This window comes from Microcebus murinus, chromosome 23 (genome assembly GCF_040939455.1).
Source record: "Microcebus murinus isolate Inina chromosome 23, M.murinus_Inina_mat1.0, whole genome shotgun sequence".
In the NCBI taxonomy this organism is placed as follows: domain Eukaryota; kingdom Metazoa; phylum Chordata; class Mammalia; order Primates; family Cheirogaleidae; genus Microcebus; species Microcebus murinus.
Genome location: NC_134126.1, coordinates 33,749,140 through 33,760,799, shown reverse-complemented (window position 1 = coordinate 33,760,799; position 11,660 = coordinate 33,749,140). Strand labels below are relative to the sequence as shown.

The following is an 11,660-nucleotide window of genomic DNA, read 5'->3' as shown; positions in this document are numbered from 1 at the left end:
ACACAATGTAGTGTCTAGCAGGTAGATAGAATATTTTGGCATAAATAGACAAATGTTGTTGGTTGTTTACTAGAAATAAGAAGAAAATACACCAGAATTAGTGATTTGTTTAATTATAATTTGTAACTTGCTTATGTGTGTTTCCTATTGCTAGCTTTTCTACGAAACTATTTTTAATTTTCTTAGACGTGAACCTAAAGTCTGTAACATATGGTCATTTCTGAAGACAGAGAAAAATCCAAAGCTGCGGTGGAATTGGAGGACTGTGACTAAAAAGAGAAAAGGGAAATAGAAAAATTGCTCCTGGTGTAATTTAAGGAACTTGCTAGGGCTTCAAGAATATTATATGTGATTGCAGAATTGCTTGTATGCACAGCAACGTGTCCACATAACCCTGGGATATATAAACAGGAGCAGAATGGTAGCAGAGCTCCTCTTTAATGTGAGATGTAGTATGCCAATGCTTTTTTTTTTTTTTTACAGAACTGCTTGTAATTTTTGGTTCCATCATTTAAAGTGAATGTGGTGAGTATAGAGGGAACAACAAAAATGATCAAAAGATTGGAAAATGAAATGTCTGAGGACAGAGGATTTTTAACACAGATTTTTTTTTAAAACCTAAAACAGAACCACAGAGTTTCTGATCTGAAAAAGTGGCAGTTCACCAAGATTGGAAGTGATAAATGAGACTGAAGCAGTGAGCATAACACATGAATAAAGACATTATCGTGTCAGAATCTCAGTCGAATCTCTGCCTGAAGAGCTATCAGAGTACTTTCAGCCTGTGCCGTCTTAATACATATCATTTCTTTGACATTTTTAGAGGAAAGGGATTATAGATCTCTTCTCACTGCATTTTCACAATACCCTGTGTATCCCTTTAAAACGGCGCCAGGCCCTCTGAATTACAATTACCCATTTATACGTGGATCTCGCCAGCACTTTAAAGATAGAAACTTGTGTCTTCTCTTTCTATGTCATCACAGAACCTGGCAATGTCCTGGGCTACAGTGGTAGGCACTTAATAAATATTTGGTGCCTGAATGCACGAATAAACATAGGGCAGTTTAATTTGTTGCAATTAGGGCCATTGTGAAATAGTTCATTAATAGTTATCGATCTTAAGGCTGGGAATGAGATGGGATGATAGCACATAGCTACAGGAGTTTTGGAATCAGACAACTCTACTTCTACGCCAGTTGCATAAACTCCCTGAGACTCATTTTCTTATATGTAAAATGAATAGTGTGATACTTCAGTTGTAGAGTGATTGTAAACTTTTCAACTAAAAGCAATGTTTACCACAACATAAACATCATGTTCATTCATTCCTTCAACACGTGTTTATTATAGCACGACAGGCACTGTTCTAGGTGTTAAGAATATAACAGTGAACAGGGGCATCATTAGTATAACATATAAAATCTTTGAGTCGAATTACCACCTGCCCACGATTCTCTTTCAGCTGTTACCACGAGGCCATCCCTAGGCTGCTGTTATGACCGGTAAACACATACCTAACGTAGACCGTTGGCAATGCAGGTGACTCTGGCCATCCGCCTGCAATCTGCAGGATTCGTGGAAACCGTTTGGTCTTAACATTGACTTGAGGATTTGTGCCTATGCGTTAGAAGTCTCCCTGCCAACCTTGAACTTCCACTGAAGTTCGAATAGCCCACCTGACTCCAAAGAGCTTCTACTGTTCTGTCTGAAATTCCTAGTTTTAGATGCAGCAAGGAGATTTTAATTTAGCCATTTCTACAATCTGCCATTTTTAAAAGAAAGAATTTAGATTTATTCAGGGAAGCTAAATATTTAATAAATGGAAATGTATTTCTTGCCTGTGGTTCTGTATGCGTCAGTGGTTTTGCTTTTGCTAGTTCCTTCGCAACTTCTGGGTCTGTTACCAGAATGGACCTTAATTTCTTTTTAGTTTTTTTTTCTAAAACCGTGGTCCCAGCGAGGAGAAGGAGATGAGTTGAAGCACACGTGGACACCCCTCCTAACTCAACACGGAAAACTCAGTCTGCCCAGTTTCAAAAACCAAGACCTGAAAGAAACCAAGGAGTCCTCTCTCTAACCCAGCAAGTCAGGGAAAGTAGCAGGCCCAAAGGCAAGGTTATCACTTTCTTTATTTCTTTTTATACGTTTCCCCAATTTCTTATCCATATGCGTGTATCTGGAGGGATACTTCCTGAAGTGTTTCCTTCTGGCAGAGATTTTGATTTCTCCGTTTAGGGAAAAGAAGAACTGTAGGAAGAAATGGTCACAGGTAGAAAAGAGAAAGGTTACATTTTTTCAAAAAATATGATCAGTGGCAGATTCTGAGATTTTAGCTCAATTAGAAAATTTTAAATTTGATAACTTTATAAGACTATTGAAGTCTAAATTAAATAATAGGAATAATATTATTAGTTAGGGAGATTTGTGGCTCCATAGATTAATTTCATTGGATATGTATCTCATTGGATATTAATTTCATTGGATAATTTCATTGGATACAGTATTAGAGCATGGCAGAGGGTGAACATTAACAGAAAGAAATTTTTTCCCTCTCTTCTGGGAATTCAACTAGTTATCTTCCTTTTCTTTTCTTTTCTTTTCTTTTCTTTTCTTTTCTTTTCTTTTCTTTTCTTTTCTTTTCTTTTCTTTTCTTTCTTTTCTTCTCCTTTCTTTTCTTTTCTTCTCTTCTTTTTCTTTTCTTTTCTTCTCCCTAACCCTAACCCTAGCCTGAGATGGACCATAGGAATCTTGACTAGGCTAGGAAAAAAAAAAAAAACATAAAACCTGAGGAGGTTCTTTATTATTTAAGAAAATCAGCTTGCTTTTTAGGACCAATTGGTTGCTTGTACCTGCCCTCCAGTTGGCCTTGGATTGTTCTTAAGCAATGCTCGTGTGGCCATATTGCCAGACTACCCCTAGAGAGTCCTCACCTGAACCCATGGGCAGGACCACGTATGTTTCTCTCTCAAAAATTTTGGCCTTGGGCTCATTCCTTTGAACGTAGGCTGCAGATGGGCTGATGCTACGGCGAACATCTGGCAGATGGGAAGACGGTCACTCCCTGAGGGAAGGCACAGAGGGAAAGAAGTGGACTACATACCGTTGGCCGGTCCCTCTGCTGGAAACTGCATACATTGTCTCCTTCACACTTCAAAACAACTGGGTTAAGTGATTGTATCCCCTTTTTTGTTAAATAAATTATCAGCCGAATAAGGTAGGTCATTTTCTTAAAGACCTTAGAGCCGTTTATAAAGTGGAACAGGAGGAGTTTGATGGCAGGTCTGAGATCCTTCATGTTTATGTGACACCTCCTCAGATGGTAGGATTCCCTGTCTACACCATCTTAGTTTCCCTCAAGGTCTCAGGTAATTTTTGAACTCACCAGGACTGCATTGTCCAAGCTGAAACTACACAAAGGACCACGGAATCGAAGCTGCATAACGTAGGAAAGCAAACTCGAAGTTGGGTCAGAGATCGTTTGTGCACCAGATCTAGGGGATTCCATCTAGTTGAGCATAAGGTACGTCCTATCTGGGCTGAAACTGAAATTGGGGATCTGCAGCTTAAACAAAATAATTTTGCCTTTCCAGCGACCAAAATGAGACTGAAGAAAAAAAAAAAAACAACTTTGTACTTGGCTGGGGCAGAATGCATCGTTCTAGATGGGACAAGACTCAAAGGCACAGGAGTTAGAGGAAAGAGAGAAGGTTTGAAAAACAGTTCACGGAAAGATGGAATAACCTATTGTTTGTACCTGTCATGACTTCTTTGAACTGAGTTTAAAAGCAATGTCTGTAAGTTAGCCAGTCCCATGTGCCGTGCTGCAGTGGGCGTGGGACTGACATTGTGGACACCAGGAATTGCTAGAGGAGTACGCAGGGAAAAGCCCATGGATTTCAGGAGGGTGGTCTTCGAGAGAGAAGCCCAGTAGCCTGGAGAGTGGGATCGGCACCTTACCCGGACAGACAGTTACTGAAGTCTAGTTAGGGCGTCATCTGCTGCCCCTTTGCCAAAGCACATCCTCAGAACTGGAAGGGAAATAAACTTGACTTTATTCGTGTGTTTTATTGCAAGCGAAGGTGGGAGTGGGAGATGGAGGCAAGAGAGGGAGATGGGGATTATTCCACCGGAAATTTCCCTAGCTTAAGTCTTCCCAGTACAGTTACCAGTTGCAGAGCCTATGCTGTGACAACAAGGGACACAGTCAAAACTGCCCAGAGCCACGCAGAGATGTTCAGAGAGGCACTGGGTGTGGCTGCCCGCGTTAATATTGTTCAGGGCTTCCTGTCGTCTTGAGAAAAAGGAAGTGCATAAGCAAATGTGTGTGTGTGTGTGTGTGTGTGTGTGTGTGTGTGCTGGCGTGTGAGTTTCTCACTGTGCATGCTGGTTTCGACGCGTATTTCCGGGTGAGAGAGAGGAGGGAGGGTCCGTGCCAGGTGGGCATGGGAAGGAAGTACAGTGAACGCGGCGGGCCAGCCCGCTCCGGAACCAGCCCGCGGGGCTTCCGTGGTGCCCAGTGTCACTCTCCGTTTCTCCAAGTCTGGGAACGGTCGTCTTTAATTACCTGTTTGCTCTTCGCTCCCATAGTCCTGGGCTACCACATCTGTTTTTAGTTTTCCTTCAATTACAGAAGCAATATATATTCAATGAAGAAAATTTGGAAAATACAGAAGACAGGGAAAATGAAATAAAACTGGCTCATAATTCTGTCACCCTTACAATAAACCGCTGTTAACGTTTCGTTGTGTACCCTTCCAAGTACTTAGTTTCACAAAACTGGTTTGGTATTCTACGTATTGCTTTATGATTCGGTTTTTTCCCCCTTGACTTGTGTCTCTGTTTTTGTTTGCCAGACTTTCCTTTGTTCTCCGCGCTTTGGCATCTCCTGCGGGCAATTCTCCATCCTCACGCCCACCTCCTGTCTATTGGCCTTACACCTGTTCTGCCTCAGTGACTTCTCTTGTGTCTTCCTTTAGAATCCGTGATCCTTTCATGAAATCCCGTGATTTTTTTTTGCTTATACAATTTTTGTAATCAGCTCTCAAAACCTCAACCTTCAGTCTCAGGTTTAGGAAACCAAAAAAAAAAAAAAAAAGCTAAAAAACAAAAAAAGCCCTCAATCTTCAATAAATGTCACTACTTTTCTATTCCATGTTAAACAATGATGGAGAAAAGCATACAACTGCACCGACTCCTCAAAATGCTATTCTTCGCACATGATAGCGCTCCAATCAATGAAGGGTGCTCCTGCCTTCTGGCCTCTTAGTGTTCTTTATGCCCAGAAATCTCTTTCCCGAGTTGCCTTCTGTGGCTTAATTCCTTTACATTCAGGTCTTTCCTCAAATGTCACCACTAAACTCAACGCAGACATCTACCATTCTCCTCCGTGCCTTGTGCTGGAGTGATGGATCCTTCCTCTTTCTTTTCCTTTAGCCTGTGGGCTCCTTGAAGAGAAGACTCATCCGTGGAGTCTTATCACACAGTAAGAGCACAGTAAATGCCCACCAAATAAAGGAATAAATAAATGGGGGAAAATGTACTATTTTCCTTTTTTCCCCAGTTGACAAAGGGGTTTTACCCACGTTATAATGTTTGATTCTTTTGAAAAATCTCTGCGTTGTTGGTTTGGGGACCATATTTTGGCCATTTGATAAATATCCTGAGAAGGACTTGACCAGATTCACACCACGAGCAGGGGGAAAAGCCAAAGCTTGGTGTGAAAACTTTTGCTCCACCTTCCTTCTCATGCTTCCCCAGCTGAGTAGCCCTAAAATGAGAAGAAACCATCTACCCTGGATCCTATGGGATGCTAACATATCCTAATAAAGCATGACATTTCTATTAAGTCTCCAAAATTTGTTTACCTTAAAATTATCTACAACTTTGTACAAATTCAGTATATTATTACTCTGTTACATGTTTGCTGCAATATTATCTTTTTTTTTTTATAGCTTACCAGTTATTTTACTTTATTTTTTTCTTTTTTCCCCCAGAATATTATGGGGGTACAAATGTTTGGGTTATGTATATTTCCCTTGCCCTCCTCCCCCCTCGAGTCAAAGCTTCAAGTGTATCCATCTCCCAGTTGGTGCACATCGCACTCATTATGTATGTATATACCCATTCCCTCTCCCCACCTGCCCGACACAGATAGATGTTATTCTTATATGTGCACTTAGGTGTTGATCAGTTAATACCAATTTGCTGGTAAGTACATGTAGTGCTTGTTTTTCCATTCTCGGGATACTTCACTTAATAGAATGGGCTCCAGCTTTATACAGGAATATAGAAGATGTGCTATATCACCGTTGTTTTGTATAGCTGAACAGTACTCCATGGTCTACATATCCCACATTTTATTAATCCAAATTCCTCCCCTCCTTCAAGCAAAACTGCCCCTCCAGAAGATGCCCTATCTTTATCCTGTGGCTTCCTGGCCCTTCTTGCATACCTGAAATGTCTCCAGTGGTTTGTTTAAACCCAGTTGGAGAAACAACAAGCTGTACCATGGTGTTTCATGGGAAGGGTGTACACAGCCCTTCCCAGCCATGGGTTGAAGACAGGACTTGAGAGCGCTGGTATTTGGGTATCAGTGAGTGAAATGAGAAGCACCAGCTCAATTATGCAACATCTACTCCCAATGCAAATTTACAGAGAATAAATAGCCTGGCTGCAGGGGTTATCAGAGATGGATGGTCTCTGGACATGCTTCTGAGATATTTTACAACCTAGATGGAAAGCAACCCCTCCTGACTCCCTAGATATAGAACCACACTTGACTCTCCCCGCATCTGAGCAACTAATGGACCTCCTGTGGGTAACTATGAAATTTATTGCAAATATTTGGAAGATATAATGTTCCTCCGGGAGAACAAAATTAATAAATACTTCTGCGTCTGGAATGAGGAAAAGTAACCAGGGAAGGCAGAGTTTCACGTTACTCGATTCCTAGATACACCTGCTCAACCTTGCGGAGGCTGGAGTCATAATACAAGGATAAAAAATGCAATATGAGAAATATCAATGCGTAGTTTGATTGCACTACCGAAGGAGTTCCATTTTACAGAGCAGAACGGAACAGGAAATCTTTTATTATTTATGGCGGATTATTTACGGGGAACAGAATTCTCAAAACTCCGGCCTTCTGCTTTATAAAATTATCTCCAAATGCAGTCATCATACATAAATGCTTTACCACTTTCTGCTACTCATGATGGTCTTCTTGATAACTATTTTCTTCTATCACTAAAACAAGATCTAAATAGCCTATCTGGATTTATTTGTTAAAAAAAAAATCATTGTAAAACAGCAAAAATACCGTATTCTTGTGAGGACATAAACTACATGTGGTAAGAAGGTGAGCTCCAAAGGTTCAGAAACCAAGTATACACTTGAATTCCTTTTAATAGTCCTCTTCGCTTAATTATCTTTTATTTTATTGGAATTTGGCATCTAAAAACGGCCACGACATTGCACACCCCGCAGAGTTACCAAGGCATAGAGAATCCCAAAATTGTAGAACGCAATAAGAATTTAAATCCACACACCAAATGTTTGAAATCTAAGAAATCCCAATCCGAGCGACTGCCTCCTTTAAGCTTATGATGCGCACGCAGGGAGATTCAGGAGTTCAAGAAAGCACTTCTTATCAGAGTTGTTGTCCTCGAGAATAAAGCCATGTTCTAACGGCTTCGGCCCGAGGGGCTCTAAATTTATAGTTTTCCCTTAAAAATGCTGATTGCGTAGCAAACTGCACAAAATGCACAGGCTCCAGAGAGGAAACCTGCTGCGTTCCTCACGATCGACTTCCTTGCACCGCCACCCTGCTTAAAGGTGGCCGCCAGCCAATTCCCCGGGCAGGACGTTTAAAAAACAACCGTGTGGGGCTCCGCATTGATTGGCAACACGCAACCTGGCTCCGTGAAGTCTGCGGAAGGAATCAGGAGCCAAGGCTGCTTGCTTACCTGCCTGCCTTTCAATGTAGCTTTGTCTGCTTGCCGCAGGGAAAATCAATGTCATAACAGGCCGTTTACAGTCCCGATTATAGAGCGGGCTGCTGGTGGTGAGGTTCAGTTGCAGACGCGCTGGCAAGACTCAGCCAACAGATTGGGTGGCTTGCTTTATTTATTTATTTACTCTTATAAAAAGTTAGCTTTTAACGGCCCACTTGTGATTGAATCCAGAATGACACAGTCTATGCCGCCGGCATGTAATACAGCGAGGGGGCTTACATTTTTTTGCCAAGAATTTCTGGCTGTGTCTACGAGATACCTACATGTCTAAGTGAGAAAGGTAATATACTAGCTATTTTTTTGTCTGTACAACAATTCTGGCGTTCATTTTTTTTTTAAGTGAGCCTACCAATTTAACACAAACAGGGAGTGAACAAAGTTTACACAACCTTCAAGTATGCAGTATGTCTTTTTACGTAGATTCCAACAGAGACAGTTACTCGCTTGTGTTGATTAGTAAGATCTGCAACAGAGAACTGTATCTCATCCGCTTGCAATTCAACTATCGAATTTAGTTGGAATAAGCAGGCTTATTAATGATTATTGTCACGCGGATCAGGACAATAGAAAATAACTCATAAGTTTCATCGGATATGAGGCTTTTTCTACTGCTTTAGCTTATTACTGTTTATGTTCACATATTTCTATTAAGTGTAGGGTGTGACTTCCTTTTCGTGAAGGTGATAATAGAGGGAGGTGGTTAGTTTATGTTTTGCGAGGGTGGGTGTTTGAAAGAAATTAGGATCATTTTAAGCCATTTCCATAATGATAATTTTTTTTTTTTTATCCTAGTCAAAAGACACAATGGCTATTTCTGAATCAGTGAGAAGCGAATAATCTAATTTGTATCAGGATTTGGGAACATTTATTACACCATAATAAAAAAAAATGAAACAGAAGTAAGACATAAAACATAGGGACATTCAGAGACCGACTGCTTCGGTCTCCAAGTGTTCCATTTCCCAGGCTCCGGTCTGCCTTTCTTCCTGTGCCTCCCTAAATCACCTCGAGTTCCTTGGCTTTCTGCCACATTCTCTCTCTTTCTTCCACACCAGAAGCATCTATATTTGAACACCAGCCTCTGGTGCTATGCACATTTTTCTGTCTTTTAAATGCTTTTCTGCATTGAAAAAAAAAAAAAAGAAAAAGAAAAAGTTAGGAGAGATATAATTGTCTTCCGTCTTTTTTTCCCTCTTTCCCTGCCTCCCTCCATCCTCAGGAGAACACAGGTTCAGATGCTTAAGATCAACATGCATTTTTTAACCTAAATGTGATTCTAATTTTTCTAACTCTTGACTTGGAAAAAATGATATATCCTTGTCTCATTTGGGAATCCAAGGAGGAAAGTTTTAATATCTCACCGTAAAATATAATGCTTGCTGTAGGTTTTTAAACATCAGATTAATGAAATTCCCTTTTAGACCTAGTTTAGTAAGAGTAGCATTGGCACAGATGTTGAATTTTATCTAATGCTTTTTCTGTATCTCTTGGAATGATCACATATCTTTTTTTCCTTTAATTACATCAATAAGGAATAATTTTATTGGTCTTTGAGTATAAATTACTTTTTGAAATAAACATCTATAGTGATAACCTCTTTTTTGTAAATTTCTGATATCAGTTCTTTTTGTCTTTTAAAAAAAGTTTTAGTTATCATTGGTTTATTATTTTTGTAAATCTTTTTAAAGAAACAACGTTTGAATTTGTTCATTTGTTCTACATTTGCTTCCTTTCATTTGTTTCTGCTTTTACACCTATTATTTCCTTGCTTTTATATTCTTTGAATTTAATTTGTTCTTATTTTATGAATGCCTTAAAATGGATTCTTAGATCAACAAAAATTATTCATTAATTTTCAGCCCTTCTTTTCTGATGTATGCATTAATACTATACATTTTTCTCTACGCATGGCTTTAGCTAGTTCCCAATGCTTTGATATGCCATATTTTAACGTTCATCGACAGCATTGCCATTTTGATTAATTATTTGGTGGGTTATTTAGAAACGTGTTGGCAGGGAGCTGGGCACACCAGCATCCTCAATCGTCATAGACAACGCATAATGCCATCCTGGCATCTGTCAGATGCATGCTGTCACTCACAAGTCTTGCCTGCGAGTTGGGGGAAGGAAAAATAAATAAACTGCTGAAACCATCATCGAAGGAGAGTGGTGCTTTCCACGGAGCAGCAGATTTCTAAGTTGTTTCTACTCCGACAAAAATGAGCTGTGGGGGCAAGTTGAGAAGCTTTGACCCCACGGTCATAGTAAAGTTAGTGCCTATGGAAAAGATATTCTTGAAATTCAGCAGTCACAAAACACACGACTAGAAGTTGAATCTTGTTCTGGGATCACAGTAGCTCACTTACCCCGGAAAGACGTCAAGCCGGGCGCAGAGCAGGGTCAGATTCATGGTCATATAATGTCCCCAGCACTTACACCAAGACCCTGTGCTTGGTCTCACGCTCCGCTGTTGTTGTCTTGAAATCCTTAAGTGTTTTAAACGGGAGGTTGTGTGCGTTCCTTTGTCAGTGTGTCCTGGACATTGTTAATATGTGGCCTGTCCTGGATGGAGAGGAGGACTCTGGTCGGGGCTGGGGTTTATGTTCAGAAAGCAGAGCTTTCACATGTGCCTGGTTCTCTTCCTCGATAGCTCTGTGCCCGCAGGTTTGCCTTCATCCATTGTGGTGAATCACACACTCACCGCCACCCAAGTTGGCTCCAAGCTTGGGAATTTCTTTACCACTTCCTCCTATGTCCAGCTGGTTACGAGATCTGTGGCTTCTGTCTCCTGCATCTACTTCAAATCTGTTCCCTTCTCCCTCTCTCCTCTGCTCATGGCTTCCTTCGAGCCTTATCTTTTCTTGCCTGCTCAGCGATGCTGACCGCCGCATTGGAATATCGGACTTTTTGGCTCAGTCTCACCCTCTCCAATTCATTCTCCACAGCAGGGTCAAATTCTGCTTATTACCACCGCTGAGTTTTGTGAATAAAGTTTTGCGAGCACACAGCCACATCTAGTAGTTGTCTGTTGCGTGTTGTCTGTGGTGGCTGGTTTGTGCTACGGCGGCAGAGTTGAGTGGTTGCGACATGCAAAAGCTAAAACGCTTGGCCACTGACAGCAGGATGTTGCCAGCCCCTGCTCTATGGTCATGCCCAAATCATCTTCTAATATGTGCAGTTCATTACACTCTGGCTTAATTCTTCTGTTGTTTCAACTTACGTACTAAGCAGCCCCACCTGGCATCCTGGTGGCCTGAGAGGCGCCCTGCCTCCTTCAGTCTCTCTGCTGCTACATTCCAGATGAACCGGCACCTGGGCCCCTGGTTCCTATGGCAGCAGACGGGAGGAGGCAGGTGCCAGGGAGGAGGAAGAGAAGATACACAGAAGCTTGATTAGATTGACTTCAGAAGACTTTCCAAATGCCGTCTCCTATTCAATGGCTGTCTCAGTCTCCTTGGGCTGCTATAAAGCACCGGTGCCTTAAACAACAGACATTTATTTCTCCCCATTGTGGAGGCTAGCAAGTCCAAGATCCAGGTGCTGGCAAATCCAGTGTCTGCTGGCGGTCCTCCTTCTGGCTTGCAGACAGCCACCTTCTGGGTACGCCCTCACGCGGCAGAGAGAGAGAGCGAGCTCTGGTCTTGC

At 41.4% G+C, this 11,660-nt stretch overlaps 1 long non-coding RNA gene across 1 annotated transcript; it reads right to left on the bottom strand.

The window, feature by feature from the left end:
- Window positions 1-2,124: 2,124 nt before the first annotated feature.
- Window positions 2,125-4,268, bottom strand: LOC142863857 (uncharacterized). Its single transcript, XR_012914492.1, has 5 exons — window positions 4,170-4,268; window positions 3,961-4,031; window positions 3,386-3,436; window positions 2,934-3,064; window positions 2,125-2,250 (listed from the first exon to the last, which is right to left on the bottom strand). It is a non-coding gene; the product is annotated as an uncharacterized LOC142863857 (long non-coding RNA).
- Between the last annotated feature and the right edge of the window lie 7,392 nt (window positions 4,269-11,660).